The 20709-nt window shown below is 47.3% G+C and overlaps 1 long non-coding RNA gene across 1 annotated transcript; it reads left to right on the top strand.

Moving 5' to 3' along the window:
• Positions 1-9772: 9772 nt before the first annotated feature.
• On the top strand, positions 9773-18023 carry LOC144316287 (uncharacterized). Its single transcript, XR_013382131.1, has 3 exons — positions 9773-9867; positions 15728-15979; positions 16969-18023. It is a non-coding gene; the product is annotated as an uncharacterized LOC144316287 (long non-coding RNA).
• The last annotated feature ends 2686 nt before the right edge of the window (positions 18024-20709 follow it).

Genomic DNA, 20709 nt, shown 5'->3' with positions numbered 1-20709 from the left:
CCTGCCTTCCCTCTGCTCCCGCCTCCCCTCCTGCCAGAGCCTCCCTCCAGCCTCCCTCCTCCCTCAGAAAGGTTGCTCAGCCCTCCTGCAGGTGGCCCTTCCCTTCTGCTCACTCTCATTGCTTCTTCCCAGCAGAGGAAGCTGTCCCTCCTTCAGTCCTGCCCTGATCTGTCCACAGGCCAGTGTCACACGCCAGCTTCCTGGGGAAGCATGCTTTTTCCCTCTCTGGGAGGCAGGATAGGGTGAACTATCTTCCTACCTCCCCTTTTCTGGTGCCCACATTTTGTCGAGCTACAGTTTGGGCTGGGGTGTTCCCAGAATTTTCTGAAATAGTCATTGGGTTAGAGATGCCCATCATCATTTTGCTGGGTTGGGATGTGGGGAAATTGTTTTATCTCCTTAGTCAGATGAATGGTAGGCCTGTCTGGGACCTCTCTTCATCTTCAGTATTTGTTCCCATTCATTCATTTGGAGGAAAAAGCATGTCTCAGGAAATGAGATACACTGTGTCCAGAATTTATACCCACTCAAGTCTAATGTGGCTTCATTAGGGTGATAGCTCAGAACACTAAATTAAGAGAAGGGAGTATGGTACTTGTGATGTCCCTAGGTGGCCACTGGTTGACAGCAGGGGTCTGGGACTGGGTTTGAATCTTACCACTCACTAGATGTGTGACTTTGAGTGAGTTACTTAACCACTCTGTGTCTTAGCTCCTCATCAGTAAAATGAGAATCCCCATTTTATGGCATTAAATGATGCCATCCCTATCTTGGAGGTCTTGGAAGGTCAAATATGAGAATGTATGTAAAGAGCTTAGCTCAGTGTCTGACACATAGTTATGCCCAGAAAAGTCAGCTGCTCTCACTGCTACTACTGATGCTGTTGGTGTTTCTAGGGAAGACATGGCTCATTGGGCTCCTTTTGTATCCCCATGGCCTTGTTAGGACTGTAACTCTGACAGCAATACTGACACCTAACACATTTTTCTGAACAGCGATTTTCAGAGTATGATCCAGAAAAGCAGGCCTATCTGTGCCTTGGAGTTGTATAGCTGTGGCTGCAGAGGCAGGAGACAGACAGCAGAGATCCCTCTAGGTCTTTGAGTCTGAAGTTTAGAACAGAATTTAATCCTCATGTCCATAGAACTGCTGAAGTAAAGTGCGGAATGCTACAGCTATGTGGATATGCACTGTTTGGGCAATAAGATCCTTAGCAATCACATATTTCTCAAATGGGCCATAATCCAAGAAAGGTTGAGAACCATTGGTGTTAGTGGGAGCGGTGAAGGAGGGGAAAATAGGCCCTTAAAATAAAATATCTGCAGACACCTGGGTGGCTCAGTGGTTGAGCATCTGCCTTTGGCTCAGGTCGTGATCATGGGGTCCTGGGATCGAGTCCCACGTCAGGCTTCCCACAAGGAACCTGCTTCTCCCTTTGCCTATGTCTCTGTCTCTCTGTCTGTATTTCTCATGAATAAATAAATAAAATCTTTAAAAAATAAAATAAAGCATCTCCCATAGCAACTTATCGGATGGTGTTGCCACAAACCCACATCTCAACATTGTTGCTCAAAATTTCCCAAGTGGCCATATTGTACAAGCTTGGACTTCAGACCCCCTTTGGTAAGGAAGCAGCTAAACTCCTCAGGAGGGGCATGTGGAGGTGAGAGCTGGGGCTTAGGTCAGCCTCCGTGCATCCCTCCCCATTTCCAGCTTCACTGTGATGATGTATGTTCACTAATCTTCACCACATTTTGATGGAGCAGCTTCTATCAATGTTATTCCCATTTACAGACAGGATAGTGAGGCACAGCTTGGTACATTATCTACATAGTGGAGCTGTGATTTGATTCTGACATTTCGGGGTCACACTCTTAACCACTACAGCACAAGTGGCCCATACAGGGTCCCTTCTAAGCCTACATGTTGGTCCTCTACCTGGCTGCACCCTCATTTCCCTCTGAAAACTCTTAGTCCCTCCATCCCAAGGCTGTGTGACCTGTGTATGTGTGGTCACCACAGTCACTCCCCCAAAAGACCTCTTCCTACAGTACAGCTGCCCAAGGAGACTGTGGTTCCATTGAATGCCTACCTATTGGTGTCCAGCCTGAATAGCCTGTTTCTCATCAAGCTTTATTTCTAGAATCTGTAACAATTAATTACTATATGTCATGGGACTTCTAAATTAACTTGCCCATTTTGTTTCCTCCTTGATTTTCAAGGCACACGGGTATTACCATCTCTCTGGTACAGGCTAGGCCATCTAGCAATGAATGAGGAGTGGCTTGGATGCTGCTACCTGCACTGAGAAATAATGTCTCCCTGAGTCACCTACCCTGAGATGTCCCCTTAGCCATCTTAGAAATCCTGCTTTGAGGTGTCGTGCGCCTTTTCTGTACATAAGACTTCACCATCCTGATGAGTTGTGCACAAGAGGCTGATCCAATGTCAGGACTGCATTGTGGGTCTTGTTCAGACCACTGGTCAACCTGCTGCTCAGACTCCTCTTGTTACCTGAATGCCTTCCACTTCTGACAGCATGAGTACAGTCACCGTCTCGTTCGGTCTCTCCCACAGTCACTAGGAGGACCACCAGGCATTGGAATTAAAGGGCTTCCCCTTTCCCCTAGGACAGCATCTTGCTTCCCCTCCCACCGCCTTTTCAAAGAACTTTTGGAATTTATATCATTCTGCTTAATCCCTCAGGTGGGGAAACAAGGGACATTATTTTTACTTATTTCCTACTTGTAAATCTGCCTTCAAAATCTGGCATATGTTTCTAGAGCTGCCTTGACTGGCAGTAGTCATAAGGGTCCTCCTGCCTGCCCATCTGGGAAGGGAAGGAAACAGAGATGGAGAGAGGAGCTCAGGGCAGTGAGGAGAGGGGAAGGCACATGGCTTCCACTAGGCACCACGGAGGAGCCCAGCGGTGCCTGTGAACTACTTGGCTGGCTGAGGGGGTACTGAGCTACATGGGCAGAAAACAGGCCTGACCCTCCACCCTGGGGGATGCCTAGCACTTTGCTGGACATCTGGTCGGATAGTGATTCTGAGAGGACCTGAGATACTTCCCAAGTTCTCTACATGAGACTCTGGAGCTTGGGCCCACTCCCCTGAAGGCTTCTTGCTGCCATGACTTGCTGCCAACTATCTGCTTTCTTGCAGCAGCCCTGCACCCCCTTTGAGGGAGATTAATGGAGCCACTTAAGTGGACCAAGCACAATGGAGACTTTATTTATTTATTTAAAGATCTTATTTATTTATTTGGGAAAGAGAAAGCACACAGGGTGGGGAGGAGCAGAGGGAATGGGAAAGAGAGAATCTCAAGCAGGCTATGAGCTGAGCACAGAGCCTGATATGTGGCTTGATCCTGTCACCCATGATATCATGACCTGAGCCGAAACCAAGAGTTGGATGCCCAACCGACTGAGCCACCCAGGCACCCCAACAATAGAGATTTTCAATGTTGTTGTTTTTCTCTCAGCCATCAAACTTTGTTGAGCAAGGTATAATTCTGTTGAGAAACAGAATTAATAGGTGTGACAGGAACTGGGTACATGATTTTACTTTAGACACATATGGCTTTAAATCACAGTCCTATTTGTTGGATGACCTTGGTTAATTTCCTTAAATTCTCTGAGTCTCAGGCTGTCTTTCTGTAGAATGAGAATAAAAATACCTTCATTGACAGGCTTGTTGTGAAAATACCCTGAAATAATATTTTTAAGAATTTAGTAAAAGAAAAAAAAGAATTTAGTCCAATGTTAGCCGTATAGTGTTTTTTCAACCACTATATTTATTATTATTATTATCCTAGAGCTAGTGGGAGCCTGATGATGTCTTTATCCCATCCCTGTTCCTCCAGAATTATTTTCCTTAATTACCTGCCACCAGAAAGCCACTATTTTTCTGGCTGACTCTGGTCTCCTTATCCCAAGCATCACTACTGAGAGGCTAGTCAAGCAAGTTTTTTTGAGGCCAACGATATCCCCAGAACAATGATGTCATAAGCCTGGGCTCCTCGTTGTTATACTCAACATATGTAATAAATGACAAGGGTGGGAGGTTCATGCTCCAGACAGGATGACAACACATGGTGATGACTCCAAATGCCAGCACTTCCCAGCACCTCCTGCAGAAGAGCATCAGGCGGACACCACCACCCTTGGCTGACAACGCCCCTTGCCTCTGGTGAAGGCTACATGGTATAGTCAGCGAGCATGCAGGCTTTGGAATCTGGCTGCTTGGGTTAGTTAATCCTGCTTCTGCGACTTGCTGCATGACTGTGGGCAAGTTACTTAACCTTTCTTTGTCTCATCTCTTGATCTGTAAATTAAGATTTATGACAGTTATCTATCTTACAGAGTTATGGGGATTAAATGAGATGTTGACCTTGCAGAGTAAAAGCACTCAACCAGTATTAGATAACCATAACATAATTTAGGGAGGGGGAAACTAGCCTCCACTATAGTCCAACCATCAGAAAGAAGTAGAGGACCCGCCTCTGGTCTCCACCAGAACTCTCTTCTCCAGCTCTCCTGAGGCCTTACCCTATGGATAAGCTGTAAGAAGCAGAACCTCTTTGGCAACTCTCCAAAAAGACCAGCCCCCTCCTAGCTCCTCGAGGCCCACTTTGTGCTGCGGCGGCCTTCTCAGATGAGCCCCAAAGCCCCAGGCCCACAGGGTAGGAGGACAAAATACCAGCAGCAGGATGGGGATCCCTGAGGTTCCTGGAGCCCTACAGGTACCACACACTCACTCTATTGACATAGTAGCACATTTTCTTTGTCCTGGGGATAACACACCCTTCCAGGTCACAGAGGCTCCTCCACATACCACCTCAACCTTGGGACCATGTGGAGGACCAAGAAAGAACACCACAGACAGGACTTCCAGGAATCTCCTATGGTTAAGGTTTGGCTCCTGCCTTTGCTGGTCCTTCCAGGCTCCCAGACAGCAGGGAAGCTGCATGTCTTTAGTTAATTAACGAACCGAACTAGAACCCTCTGCAATCTTATATCAGCGGGAATCATTTTGACTAAAGATCATCAGCCCTTGGGCATGATGAAGCTGCTGGAAATGGAAGAGAAGGCATCAGGCCTCAGGATTTTGAATGAAAAGATCATAGAAAGTATCAAATGCAGCCCCTCTGTTTTGCAGTTGCTAAGATACAAGCATTCCCTTAATTGTTCCATCTTTCATTTATTCATTCATCAAATAATGGTTTGAGCACCACTTTGTCTATGTTTTTCAAACTGTGGGACGAAACCTATGAATAGGAAAGAGTCACAACCAACATTCTTGTTTGAGTAGAATAGAGTAGAACAGAATGGAATAAAGTAGAACTTTTTTTTAATTTTAGTTTTATATCCATATATATGTACAGCAGGGTTGTAATGAAAACTGTGTTTCTTGCTCTGGTTTGCTTTGATTCCTGGTCAAAAACACTTGAAAGACTTGTACCAGTCTTGCTGTGCATCTGAATAACAGAGGGATCTGACTAGATATGATGATTCCAGGGCCACACTCCCAGAGATTGCTCGGGTCGGGAGGATCCTCTAGTGTGCATTGCGGTGAGCCCAGGCCCGATCTTGGGGCAGGGGTCCCAGCTACCCAGAAAATATCAGTGAGGGAGACAAAACATGAGAGACTCCTAACTCTGGGAAACAAACAGGGGTTGGCGCAGCGGTTTAGCGCCCGCCTGCAGCCCAGGGCGTGATCCTGGAGACCCTGGATCGAGTCCCACATCAGGCTCCCTGCATGGAGCCTGCTTCTCCCTCTGCCTGTGTCTCTGTCTCTCTCTCTCTCTCTGTCTCTATTAACAAATAAATAAAATCTTTAAAAAATAAATAAATGAACAAGGGGTAGTGGAGGGGAGGTGGGCAGGGGGTTTGGGTGACTGGGTGATGGGCACTGAATGGGGCACTTGGCGGAATGAGCACTGGGTGTTATGCTATATGTTGGCAAATTGAACTCCAATAAAAAAAAAATGAAGAAGGAGAAGTAGAAAGAAGAAGAAAGAAGAAAGAAGACAGAAGAAAGAAGAAGAAGAAGCATGGCTCTGAGCCAGGCGCTAGGTGTCGGGAAACCAGGCCAGGTCTCGCTTTGGGGGTTTCCCGCGGCCTCGCGGGGTGCTGGAGCCTCCACCGCGGACAGTTCTCCCGGGAGCCTGCGATGCTGCGGGTTTGCAAGGAGGAGGCGGGATTGGCTGTGCCTGGACTTCGGGGAAGTGTTTCTAGAAGAAATGTCTTTTGAGTTGGGCCTTGAAAGAGGAGTTTGAGTTTGCCAAGGGGAGAAGGGGACGGAAGGGGCCTCACTACGGCCAGGTATCCTGTGGGTCGCTCTCCTAGGGATGGGGGGCGGGGGGTGCGCGCAGCCCTGGGTCCGCGCCCCTGCGCCGGGGATGGGCCGCCCGGCTCTCTGGCTCCGCCTCGGGCTCCCCGGAGCATCGCCCCCGGGACGCCGGCCGGCGCTGCAGCTGCCGCGGAGCTCCCAGCTCCCCTGTGCTCCTAGGCCACCCCACCTCCAGTCGCTGGCCGCGGTACAAGGGGCCTTTTCTTTCCAAGGCCCCGCCAAGCACACAGGCTCTCCCTCGCAGCTGTCTAGCTCGGCTGCCTGCACACAGAGGTAATTCACAGGAGAGGCGTTTGAGGTTTCCATGAAAACATACCTCCCCTTTGCTTTCTTCAACTGCCGCCCTGAGCATACCGGGACAGAACCTCCCTTCTCAACGCTCTGGCCCGCGATTCTGGAAAGAAATGCTCTTTAGGGTCCTTGGAATGCAATGTGACTCCGACCGCGTGGATTCTCCTGGCCCGGAGCAAACTGAGGAGTGGTCCTGCCCGCACCCCCAGCGGTGGAAAGACCACGAAAACCTCTGGCAAATCTAATCGGAGGGTGCGGGTAGGGGATGGACACAGAAACACAAAATTATAAGCGACTATAAAAAGCATAAAGACACCCTTTGCCTAGTTTTATGCCATTACATTTGAAAATGAGGCAAATTATATCTTTATGTAAAATGAATAAAGTTAAAATCTTGTCTTCAGGGATCCCTGGGTGGCTCGGCGGTTTAGGGCCTGCCTTTGGCCCCAGGGCCTGATACTGGAGACCCGGGATCGAGTCCCACATCGGGCTCCCTGCATGGAGCCTGCGTCTCCCTCTGCCTGTCCCTGCCTCTCTCTCTTTCTCTCTCTATCTCTCATTAATAGATAAATAAAATCTTTAAAAAAAATCTTGTATTCAGGGGCAAAATCTTGTATGCCGGGACCCCTCTCACTTCTGAGAGCTTTCTCTGTATCTTTACTTAATAAACTTCTATGGCTTTGCTTAAAATCAATCAATCAATCAATCAATCAATCAATCAATCAATCAATCTTGTATTCAGAATAAAAAGTATCAGCAATCTGCCAGTGGCTGTGCCTCATGAGGTGAAAGTGCCTCCAAGGACTCCAGTCCTCAGCTTTGCAGAAACAGATCCGATTTTGACAGGGCCCCCTAAGGTGATGGGGCCAGTGGGGGTCACAGCAGAGGCGTGATGATTCGGTGGAGATGAGAACCCACAGTGCCCTGATTCAGGCCTTCAGCCAAGTTCCTTCATCCAGGAGGAGCCAGAGGGGAAGGAAGGATGAGTGATAGCAGAAACCCTGCACAAAGGCATATATCATTCTTTTCCTGCAGAAACAGGGCAGAGGTGAGTATTCCAGGCAGAAGAACAATATATGCAAAGAGCCTGAGCTCAGAAACTTCCAGGCTTGTCCAGGGTCAGCAAAGAAGCCAGTGCTGCTGACAGTGGGACAGCAGGAACAGTCAGAGAAGTAGCAAGGGGCCAGAAGTGTAGGCTCTTGAGGCTTATGGAAGGACTTGGCATTCTTTGGAATAAAGCGGGAACTCTTCAGAGGGTTTTAGGTAGGCAGGAGGCATTAATTCATTAATTTGACAAATATTTAGTGACTACTATGCGCCAATTCCTGTATTTGGCTTTAGAGTTTTATCAGTGAACAAAACAGAAGCAAATTCAAGTCACAAGAAACTTATACTAACACAAAAGTTCTATATTATAAAAGAAGAAAGGTCTCCAATGATGACCTCAGGTTCCCCCTCAAGAAACTAAAAAAGATTAAAGTAAACCCAATGTAAGTAGAATAAAGAGAATTAGAAAGAGCAGACCAGAAGTAAATAAGAGAGAGAATAAAAACAACAGAAAAAAAAAAAAAACTAGCGAAACCAAAAGCTGGCTCTTTGAGATTAGTAAGATTGATAATCCTCTAGACAGACTGATCAGATTTTAAAAAAGAGAAAATATCAAATAATATCAGGAATGGGAGCAATGGCATCTCTACAGAGTTTACAGATATGAAAAGAATAATAAAGGAATATTATAAATGGCCTTATCCCAATAAATTTGGCAGCAGAATAGAAAAATTCCTTGAAAGAAACTCACTATCAAAGTTTAGTCAAGAAGAAATAGATAATGGGAATAGCCCTGTATCTATTAAAGAAATTGAATTTGCAGGGGATCCCTGGGTGGCTCAGTGGTTTAGCACCTGCCTTTGGCCCAGGGCGTGATCCTGGAGTCCCGGGATCGAGTCCCACATTAGGCTCCCTGCGTGAAGCCTGCTTCTCCTTCTGCCTCTCTCGCTCTCTTTCTCTCTCCCTCTCTCTCTATGTGTATCTCATTAATAAATAAAATCTTAAAAAAAAAAAAAGAAATTGAATTTGTAGCTAAAAATGAGCCCACAAATAAAGTTCCATGTCCAGAGCTGGGTCTTTCTACCTCCTCCTCACTCTGTTGCCAGGTACAGGAAGCTCTGGGAAGGGCATAGTCCTGGGCACATATCTTTAATGCTAAATTCTTTAAAAAGAGAGAGAGATTTTATTCATTTATTTGACAGAGAGCACAAGCAGGGGGAGCAACAGGCAGAGGGAGAGGGAGAAGCTGACTCCCCATTGAGCAGAGAACTCAATGCAGGGCTCCATCCTGGGACCCCAGGATCGTGATTTGAGCCCAAGGCAGATGTTTAACTGACTGAGCCACTCAGGTGCCCCTTTAATGGTAAATTCTATAAGAATGGTTCACTGATGGGATGCTGTGAGGTGACACATACACAGTGTCTTGCTCTCCATATTTGTTGACATTCTCTTTGCAGATCTCTACCCCTATGACAGGTTGCAAATGTCTTCAGAGGAGGGAACATATATGATTCCTAGCCAGATCCCCAATGTCTGACCACAAAAGAGAAATAGTATCCTGAGCAAAGAGCCTGATGCCAAAATAGTATATCTTATCTAGCAACAAGTGAGGTCAGGATGCAGCTGTCTCATCTACATCCTACTTAACACAAATATGGGAACATGTTTACATTTGTACCTCATCTAGATTTTTTTTTAATCACTGTTACCCTTCCTCCATCACCCAGATGGAAAATCTGGGAGTCAATTGGACTTCCTCACAATCTACACATCTCATTAGTCACTGACTCCTGTATCATATTCCTTCCCCTTCCTCCATTTCCAACATATAAGGCTTCACCAATAGTAAAAGCTTCTAACTGACCCCACTCAAGTTTATTCATTTGTTCATTTAATAATTATCGACTGTTTTGTAATCATCTGATGTTGTCCATCAAAGATTTCCAGTTTCTCCCTTCTTAACGTTCAGTAGAATTTTATTCCCTGGCCCTTTGTGGTTAGTCAGGACCATGTGATTACTTCTTCTGGCCAATGAGATGTGGGTGTCTTTCAGACGGAGCATGTCTTTTTCTCACTGAGACTCCAAGTTCCCTCTTCTCCTCTCAGTTGGCAACCAGCAACGTCTGAGATGGTGATAGCTCATCATCAAGTAACCTGGATCCCTAAATGGCTCTGGTGAGTAGAGCCTCTGTGCGGACCCACAGAGAACATGTAGCATGGGAGAGAAATAAACTTTTTAATCTTAAGCCTCCAATCCCCCAAATAAACTTAATAAATAAGCTAATTAGAGTGCCTGTTAGATGTTGATAAGTGTGCTATGGGAAAAATCAAACAGTGTTAAGGGGCTTGGAAGCGAGGGGATGGGGACTCTGATTTGAATTGCATCGCTGAGCTAGATCTCATTAAGGAGATAACTTTTGTGCAAAATCTGGAAGGAGGCAAGATAGCAAAATGTACAGATGTCTCTGAGAAGGCAAGAGAGGGAAGAACCAGTGCAAAGCCCCTGTGGCAGGGACATGCCTAGAATGTGGGGGAAGAGGAGGCCTGGCTGGCTGGCAAGAGTGAGCCAAGTGTAAGGAAGAAGATGAGGTCGCAGCCAGATTGTATCGGGTCTTGTATGTCATTTTAAGCAGTTTGGCTTTTGCTGTGAGTAAGATGCTAACCAGAGCCGTCTGACTGCTGTTTTAAGAAAGCTGATGAGGGGATGCCTGGATGGCTCAGTGGTTGAACGTCTGCCTTCATCTTAGGGTGTGATCCAGGAGTCCCAGGATTGAGTCCCAGGATCGAGTCCCACATCAGGCACCCTGCATGGAATCTGCTTTTCCCTCTGCTTATGTCTCTGCCTCCCTGTGTGTCTCTCATGAATAAATAAATAAAATCTTAAAAAAATATATATTTAAGAAAGCTGATAAGAATAACAGCAGACTCAGGAAGATCAGTTAGGAGGCTTTGCAGTGGTTGGGACTAAAATGGCCACCAATGGTGAGAACTGTTCAAATTCCAGATTGATTCTGAGGTTAGAACTAACATGATTTGGTTATAAATGGGATGTGAAAGCAAAAGACAGAGAGGCATCAAGGACAACCCTAAGATTTTGGACCCGAGCAACTGGAAGAGTGGTATTGCCCTTAACTGAGTTGGAGAAGACACTGGGGAATAGATTTCAGGAGAAAAATTCAAGGAGGTTAGGCTTGGACAGTGACTAGAGATATTTGATAGTTAATAGATAAGAGATCATTGAAATCAGTACTGGATTGGATATAGTCATCTGACTTCAAGACAGAGATATTGGTAGAATGTAAATTTAAAGAGTTATGACTGTATGGATTGCATTTAAAGCCGTGTGAGTATACAAGTCCCCAAAAGAGTATATTGTACATAGTGGAGGGAAGAGGTGCAAGGAACGACTCTGAGAAATGGGGAGATGAGAGGACCCAGCAAACAAGATGAATAGCAGAAAACACAGGGACTTGAAGAGACACCAGAAGGATGTAATGTTCTGGAGATTAAGGGAAGAAGTGATCCAAGGAGAAGGAAGTGATCCATTAGGTCAAGTGCTGCTGAGAGCTTATTTTAAATGAGGGCTATGAGTTTACCATTTGATTTAGCCACACAGGCCTCAGAAATTGATTGGAATGGAGGAGAGAGGAATTGTAGCCAATGAGTGTAGACAGTACATTCAAGGAGTTTCGCTGTAAGAGCTGAGAATGAGAACAGTAGGTTTTGAAATTACCCAGTGGAGAAGGAAACATTAGTGAGATGAGGCAGCAGTGGTGGGAATTGCTGGGGTGATGTCCTTCAAAAAGTGACAGACGAGGAGATCCAGGGCATGAGCGAAGGTTGGCCTCTGCACAGGCAGCTCATCCACAGGAGCAGGGGAAAAGTTAGATGACCGGGACACAGATGCAGGTGGGTGGAGAGATGTAGAGGCGGGAGCTTGAGGAAGGGCTCTTTCTTTTTTTTCTTTTTTTTTTAATTTATTTTTTATTGGTGTTCAATTTACCAACATACAGAATAACCCCCAGTGCCCGTCACCCATTCACTCCCACCCCCCGCCCTCCTCCCCTTCTACCACCCCAAGTTCGTTTCCCAGAGTTAGCAGTCTTTACGTTCTGTCTCCCTTTCTGATATTTCCCACACATTTCTTCTCCCTTCCCTTATATTCCCTTTCACTATTATTTATATTCCCCACATGAATGAGAACATATAATGTTCGTCCTTCTCCGACTGACTTACTTCACTCAGCCTAATACCCTCCAGTTCCATCCACGTTGAAGCAAATGGTGGGTATTTGTCATTTCTAAGAGCTGAGTAATATTCCATTGTATACATAAACCACATCTTCTTTATCCATTCATCTTTCGGTGGACACTGAGGCTCCTTCCACAGTGTGGCTATCGTGGACATTGCTGCTATAAACATCGGGGTGCAGGTGTCCCGGCGTTTCATTGCATCTGTATCTTTGGGGTAAATCCCCAACAGTGCAATTGCTGGGCTGTAGGGCAGGTCTATTTTTAACTCTTTGAGGAACCTCCACACAGTTTTCCAGAGTGGCTGCACCAGTTCACATTCCCACCAACAGTGTAAGAGGGCTCCCTTTTCTCCACATCCTCTCCAACATTTGTTGTTTCCTGCCTTGTTAATTTGCCCCATTCTCACTGGTGTGAGGTGGTATCTCATTGTGGTTTTGATTTGTATTTCCCTGATGGCAAGTGATGCAGAGCATTTTCTCATGTGCGTGTTGGCCATGTCTATGTCTTCCTCTGTGAGATTTCTGTTCATGTCTTTTGCCCATTTCATGATTGGATTGTTTGTTTCTTTGCTGTTGAGTTTGATAAGTTCTTCATAGATCTTGGAAACTAGCCCTTTATCTGATACGTCATTTGCAAATATCTTCTCCCATTCTGTAGGTTGTCTTTGAGTTTTGTTGACTGTATCCTTTGCTGTGCAAAAGCTTCTTATCTTGATGAAGTCCCAATAGTTCATTTTTGCTTTTGTTTCTTTTGCCTTCGTGGATGTATCTTGCAAGAAGTTACTGTGGCCGAGTTCAAAAAGTGTGTTGCCTGTGTTCTTCTCTAGGATTTTGATGGAATCTTGTCTCACATTTAGATCTTTCATCCATTTTGAGTTTATCTTTGTGTATGGTGCAAGAGAGTGATCTAGTTTCATTCTTCTGCATGTGGATGTCCAATTTTCCCAGCACCATTTATTGAATAGACTGTCCTTTTCCCAGTGGATAGTCTTTCTTGCTTAGTCAAATATTAGTTGACCATCGAGTTGAGGGCCCATCTCTGGATTCTCTATTCTGTTCCATTGATCTATGTGTCTGTTTTTGTGCCAGTACCACACTGTCTTGATGACCACAGCTTTGTAGTACAACCTGAAATCTCTAGGGCTGCTTTTTCTCCATGCAATAGGAAGCAAGGTCTTGGCTGAGATGGCAGGTGGGGCAGGAGGTGTGGGGGCCAGCAGAGAAAGGATTCATCTAGGAGAGTGGGAGAGTGCATGGGTCCGTGATCGCCAGGCAGCAGTAGAGGCCCACCAGAGGGTAGCGGTCACGACCAGTCAGGAAGAGTACGTACTTTCCTGCTGCCATGGTCCACGCTGTGTGGGCACAGGCATGGAGTGGGCTCAGAAATGGAGTTTACCAGGGCAGAGCTTTGCCAAACAAAACAGTGAAGCAAAAAGGGGTATTGGGGATGAGAGCATATGAGAAAAGAAGTGATTAAAGTGGTAAACTGTGGAATTTGAGCCAAGGTTGGTGGGGAGAGAGAAAAGTAGGGTATGAGTTGAAGGTGAGAGAAGGGACCCTTCACTGAGAGGATTGCCGATGATGAGATTTCAGGAGCCCTAAGCTGTGAAGTTGGGAGGTGCTGGTCAGAGAGGGAGACGCACCGAATTGAGGTTCTGGAAAGGATGCAGTCACTGTTAATGTCAGGCTCTTGAGTATTTGAGATAGGGCCGGGACAAGACCTCTGGGGAAGAGGCGCCCAGGGAACTGAGAAGCCAGCTACGTGCAAGAGTGATGACAGATGGTGCTGGTGAGAGTGACATCGAACCAGGTACCAAGAGCCCTACAAGAAATGAAGGGTAGTCATCTGGGGTTTGTGGGAGACTGGCCCAATGGGGGGCTGGTGGGCGCTGCAGACTGACGACTTGACCTTCAAAGCTGAGAAGTATAAAGGAAGAATGGCTTGAAACAGCAAGAAGGAAAGAGGAAGACACCTGCCCCACCCCGCGGTAGGAAGGATGTGACTGAGAAAAATAAGCACCACTGGAGAAGGCTGCAGGGAACTGTTCTCAGAAGAGAGACTGTGTTCGGTGAGAGCAAAAAAGAAAGAGAGGATGTGGTGGATATAGGATAACCCTTCTATCCAGCTCAACACATTTCAGTAACTTCCCACAACACCTAGAGCCTAATAGACCAAATTCCATGCCACCTGTTCACTCTCTCTCTCTATCCCAACCACAGTGTCCTTTGCATCTTTCATAACCTGCCACACTCTCCCCCAGCCCCAGGGCCTTTGCATTTGCTGCCATGCTTTCTCTTCGTGAAACTGCACTCCAATCCTGTAGATCTCATTTCCTATAAGAAACCTTGCTGAATACCCCCTTTAATATCAGGGCACTGTGCTGGAGCCATAGAAGGAATTGTGATCCACACACTGTTCCGTTCTCAAGTAGTCCAAAGTGTGGCGAGACAAATGAAGAGGTGAGCAGGTGGCTTGAGAGTGTGCTCAAGGAGTTTGGGCTCCATCCTGGGAGCTCTGAGGGACCACTGAAGGGTATCTACTTTGGAAGGTATATATTTCTTTTGCTGAAGGTTTATGAGCAGAAGCAGAACATGAGCAAATTTGGTCTCTTTGTGAGTGGCCCCAGAGTGAGTGCAGAGGTGGATTTCAGGAGCCAGATGACCACAGCATTTTGGGGCACAAAATAAGGCCTAGTGCTTTCTGGGGGAAACCTTTGGCTAAGATCCTAGAACCACCAGAGCAACAGAATGTCCTGGACTGGCGGCCTCCCACCCACCACCCAGACAGTTTAACTAGCTTTATAATAGGTACACCTTCTCCATTATATTCTGAGGCCATGTCCTGTCCTTCCTTGCACCTATGACCCGTATGAACTGCGGCACCCTCAGGTGTACCAGAACACTGAGTTCCTTTATTTTCTCATTGTGGTTCGAAATCTGTGTTTCTCTATTTCTGAGGCAATGTCAAGATTCCCCAAGTCCTTCATAGGGCTGAGGGTCTGGTGGTCGGGCATTTATCGACAGGGATTGCCATGGAGACATCTGGGGCTCTTTCCGGATGGGGCTCATAGGTCCACTAGCTCTGGGATGCTTCTCCGCTATTCTCAGAACCTGAAAGTTCTTTGCAAGGGTGCAAATGCAGCCACTTCCCTCCGGGCCTGGACACTTGTGTGGCCCGCCACAGGACCAGGTTGCAGTTGGTGACTTAGAGCCCTCTCCCCTCGCTGGCCAGGAGAACTCTCTAGAGGGGAGAAGGCTTCTCTGCCTCCTGCCTAGTAACACAGCTTCTTTCCTCAACCCTATACCTGTCTCTTGTATGGTCACAACAGACCTGGAGACCTCTAAAACCCCAAATCTAATTTTAACAGCTGAAAAAAAATCTTGTTTCCCTTTCTCCTAATCACTAAACCTGCCAGAAATTGATGGGAAATGTTTGCATTTCTATCATTTTGGGACATCAGAGAAGTGTATTAAAAATAAAACAATTGGGATCCCTGGGTGGCGCAGCGGTTTAGCGCCTGCCTTTGGCCCAGGGCGTGATCCTGGAGACCCGGGATCGAATCCCACGTCGGGCTCCCGGTGCATGGAGCCTGCTTCTCCCTCTGCCTGTGTCTCTGCCTCTCTCTCTCTCTCTCACTGTGTGCCTATCATAAATAAAAAATAAAAAAAAATTAAAAAAATAAAATAAAATAAAACAATTGTGCTTTTAAAATATGCAAACAGCCAGAACATTCTATCTTGCTAATGTCTTTGCCTGCAATCTCCTTTCCCATTTTTCACCAGGCCAACTCCCACTTATCCTTGAGGACTCAGCTCAGACATCACCTCGGATAGGAATTATCCACATCCATGAAACACCACCTCTGCAAGAGGCCCTGCATCATTTTCTTCCATGTGGCCAACCCACCACACCTGGCTCGTATCAAGTGTGTGCTAAACTGAATGGAATTCAGGGCAAGGTATCGGACTAACAGGATCTGCCTTGACTAGTGGCTGCCCAGGGAAGATGGGCTCAAATGAGAAACTGCAGACGAGGTACAAGATTGGGGGATACTGTAGTTCTCAGAGTAGGACGTTCAAAGGCAGAACAAGAGGGAAGCAGGGCCTTGCCACCTGGCTTCTCACCTCTGCTTACGCCAGGCATCTGGAGAATGGGAGATGTTTCTAGAACTGACCAGCAGGTGTCAGCATTGCCCCTTGGATGAGGGACTGCTTCCCACCGGATAAGCAAAAGGCTCTTTCTTGCTCTGGAAAGCACCACACAGGAGGCCAGTCTCAGAGTGATTTGAGGCACAGATGAGGTCAGGATGCCAGCTGCTCTACACGCTGTAGCCATCTATAACCAGTTGTGGGCCTAATTTTTTCTAATTCCAAGCCTTCTTAGAGGGGTATTGCATGCTTGTTAAAATAGATGAAAGAATGAATGAATGACTCAGAGGCTTCCCTAGAACCTCTGAATCAGAATCTCCCGGATAGTTACTGGGAATCCCCCAGTGGTTTTGATGGAGGTAGGCCAAATTCTCATCTGTGTGATTAGAGCCCATGGCTAGCCCTTCAGTTACGAAATTGACCTTATCTATCAGGAAAACCTAGTACATCTGGGCCCACCACCCACCCCTCTGCCCCAGGACTGAACATCAACAGGGAGGGTGGAGCAGGGTGCCTCCAGGGGTCCAGCCTCTATGCTACCTATAGGTGCTCTCCTCTCTTGTTTTTCCCTAGCCTTGGCAGGGCTGCAACCCCAGCAGAGCCCACCCCTACTGTCCTCTGAGCTTTAACCCAGCCGCAGGGCTTGTTGACTAGCCTACAGAAGCAAACAGGGTGGCTGAGGAGTGCTTAGTGGCCAGCTCTATCACCTCTCAGGCAGGCCATATTTGCAGTGGTACCTCCTAAAGCTGAGGCCCATGAAGAGCATCCTGGTGTTGATCAGGTCCACAGGTTAGCAGGATTACCCACACATGCAAAATTGGGATGACTTTGGGTTTTAACAGTAGGTGACCACATTCTTCTACTTCTTCCTGCAGCCTCTCTGAGTCACTGCACGCTGATGGCCCTGGGCAGAAAGCTGCCAAAGTGGGTAAATCCTGGAAGAGTGAAGCCCAGGTGCTGACTGGGCCAATTTAAAGGAGCTAGCCTGGTTGGGACCCATCCCGGTGGTTCCCCAGCCATCATTTTTTGTCTTCATGCTTTTGTCCATTCTGGTCTTTTACCACGAAGTCTTCTCCTAGACTGACCCCTGCCATCCAAATCCTATATGTTTCAAAAAGTCACTTTTCAGAGGCCACCTGTGAGGTCTGTAACATTTGCTCTGAATCTCTGTCATGGAACCATGTGAGATGGTAGTTGAGATGTATATATATAATCTTCTTGACTGCGTTGGAAGCACTGGAAGCAACCCTGAAGGATGGGAGGGGGCACCATGTTATACCTGCCCCTTGGCCCCTAGTACAAAGTTTTATGTGGACATGACAAGAGGAGGCCCACAGGAAGTGATGAAAGAAGACAAAAGAGAGTTGTGACCGTTAAATAGTGTGAATCCAGAAGGTGAAGGGAGAAGATGGCGGCAAGGTGCGGTGGAAGGGAGGGTTTTGTCATGGAGTAGAAATTGATCTAGGCCCTGAAGGATGGTTCAGAAGATCAGATGAAAGGTCACCAGCATGTTCTCAGAACTTTCTTAATTAAAGTCAGTGCTGACATTTCCTGGATAGGATAAAAGTGACTCATGGGTGGAGCAGGCCAATCATGATCAACTGTCAGTCTTGCTGGTACTTTCAGTTTATCCCCAACAGAACTTTCTGGAGTGTGTGCACCAACCAGGGAGTGAGGAGTACATAGTCAGCAAGGCCTTGGCTTCTCTCCTAGACCCAGTTCACACCAAGAAAGGAACATCAAGCACAAAGCCAGGGAGGGAGTGAAAGGCAGAAATGCTGTCAGAGTGGGCCCAGCATCTCCTAACCCAGTTTTTCTGCTGGCTTGAAGCAGAGTTGTGATGAGGCCAATGCCTGACCAGTCTGGCAGTCACATCCTAAAATCAAAGAGGGAATAGCCCGACAGGTGGAATCCATGTCTTTCCTGCAAATCAGAGGTTCACCTTCTGGCCTGGAGCCTGAGGACTTTTGCACTTGCATGAACCTCCCTACCTTCTCCTCCTCTACCCCCAAGGTAAACGTGGTGAGACTTTGAGCTATGACAGCTTCTAGTCTTAAGTGAAAATTTAGGGTTTTGTTCAATGAGGGTCAAGGTGTTTGGAGGAGACAACAAGTAAGATGGAGAAAGCAGAGGTGCCCCCAGGGTGGATAAAAATCTTGTTTGTTGCTTTCTCGGCTCTGCTCTGGAGCGTTACCCACACTTACCAGGCTTCCTTCCAAGTTTGCTTAAGACAAGGAAAGGTTCCATGAGGGAAGGAGTCCCCTCTTAGCCACCCACTTGGCCCTGAGGTTGGGTGTGGATGTCATGGACAGGATGGAGAGCTGCTAGTTAGTGCCATGTCAGGACTCCACCCACCATGGCTTGTCTGGGAGACTCACCGCGTTGGCTAGGCAAACGATATGACAGGGACAGAGTGTGCCTTGTGTCCTCCTGGGAGAATGAGCTCTCTACTATCTGATGGCACTCTGTTCAAAAAATGTGTATCTCCCTACCTCTACTCTTCCTCCTTGAGGGCCTCACTGTAATCTTTATCAAGCCACATTGCTGAGTTCTGAAAAACAGACAAATTATGTCCATGTGGGAACAAGCTCCTCCCTTGTGGCATCTCATGAGGTCTGACCACCCAGAGGAGCCCTGGCTTTGAGTGCTGGCCCTGGGCCCTGGCCCTCCTCCTCTGCCCTAGGCTGGCCTGCTGCCTCCCATGAGTCATTCAGGTAATCAGGAGGGCAATCACAGGAGAAAAACAACACTCTCATTGCCCCAGGTAGCAAGTCCCAGCCCAGGGAAGAGTACACTTGCTGGGGTATTACTTGCAGTTGACCAGAGTTAGGCCTGTCCCTGGGGCAGCAGGAAGAGGCTGTGGCAGAGATGCTGGGAGGGGCCGCAGGAGAAGCGTCCCGGAACCTGACGTGCGTCCTGAGTTGCCATGTTTAACGTCAGCACCTTCAGATGCCCTTTCATAGGGCAGGAACCAGGAAGGCTAGAGGTAATGAGATCAGGATGGTGCCAGGTGAATTCCATGGAAGACAGTGTTGAACCCCTCATGTTAACCAATGGCTTTTATAAATAGCCACACTTCCTTGCTAGCTCATCCCAAACACACCGTCCTTCCTCTACACCCTCTACACCCACATCGCATGAAATTAATGGATCATGGGTCTGACGGCCACTATAATGCTTACCACCTGCTAAGCACTGAATGGACATCTTTTGAGTTTGTGAATGAACACCTAGGCCCATGCAGCACCCCACTGTGCCAGAGTAGCTCTAATGACAGAGCAGCTGCTGATCTTGGGATGCTGATTTGAGTGGTCATGCAACCCCTTGGGCACTTCTCCAAAAGTAGGGTGGAGACATACTGTGCCAGAAGGTCAACATCCTCAGAATTGCTAAGCTTATGAGAACAACAGGCACAGCCTCAGGGTACTCCTGCTTGATGGGTGGGTGAACCAGTCTGGTTATAGTTGCACATCTGGTTAATATTGCTTTCTCCCCTGGAGAAACAGCAAGTCTGGGTCTTATTTAGTTATGACTTCTAGCACAGAGCCTGGCTCATCCCAAGTACCCAGCAGGTACCTATGAGATGAAGTGTGCATGTACCTCCTTCATATCTGGGCTTCTATCCCGTTGCCAGCCACCATTCATGCAGCGATGCATGAAGTATAATGACCCACCACTGCCCTACACACCCCCAGGACAGGAGCCCCAGGGATGGATTCTCTTCCTCCCCCAACATCTGCCCCAGAGTTTAGAAGTGGTTCCCCAGGCTCTGCAGCCCTGGCAGGCCCTTTGCACACAGAGATGGTATTTGTGGGATGCTCTTTTGGATGAAAGAAAGGCACTACACATTCCATTTGACAGAGGCTTGAGGAATTCTCAGAAAAAAGAAAAAATATGAGCTGGTTCCTCAGACTGCTTAGAATATTGTATCCTCTCCTCCTCTCCCTTGGTTTCCTTTCCAACATCACAGAAGGCATACTGTTGAACCCATCATGTTGATCAATTGCCTTCTGGTCACTGAAGGACCTAGAAGGACCAGCTCTGTCTTGGGTACATGTGAGAAAAATACATCTCCTCTGGTCCCCACCAGGAGCCCAAATCCCCTCAGAGAAACCTGCTGGCTCTTCAGATTCCAGATGCTGAACCTGGATCTTGTAATTGATACCCTGAGCCTAGTGGAAGCAGCGGGAGCTACCTCTGACGGGAATGGACTTGTGTGAGGCAAAAAGGAATCTCCCAAGCCAGCCAGAGGAGACATTCGAGAGTTTTCGGCTCTATCTAGTCCTGGGTGTTTGCTTAAATGAGTACCAGCTGACAGAACCTTTGGCATCTGTCATGCCCCCTGCCCCCTCTAAGCCTTGAGATCTCAGCAGCACACAGCACCCTGAAGTACAAAGCAACCTAAATGTGATGTCTTGGCTGGGGGGAGGGGGGTGGCATGGGCCCAATGAGCATGAACCACATCAAGAGAGTAGAGACCCCAAGAACCATAACAGCCACTGGACAGACAGTGGCAGGAGTGGGGACAAAATCACCCATAGCATCAGACCGCAAGTGACATGGGAACATAGAATCCATGAAAAACCCTCTGTGGAGGCTCAAAGACCAGCTAGACT

Source organism: Canis aureus, chromosome 6 (assembly GCF_053574225.1).
Source record: "Canis aureus isolate CA01 chromosome 6, VMU_Caureus_v.1.0, whole genome shotgun sequence".
Taxonomy (NCBI): Eukaryota; Metazoa; Chordata; class Mammalia; order Carnivora; family Canidae; genus Canis; species Canis aureus.
Note: the sequence above shows the minus strand (reverse complement) of the source record. Positions and strands in the feature narration are given on the sequence as shown.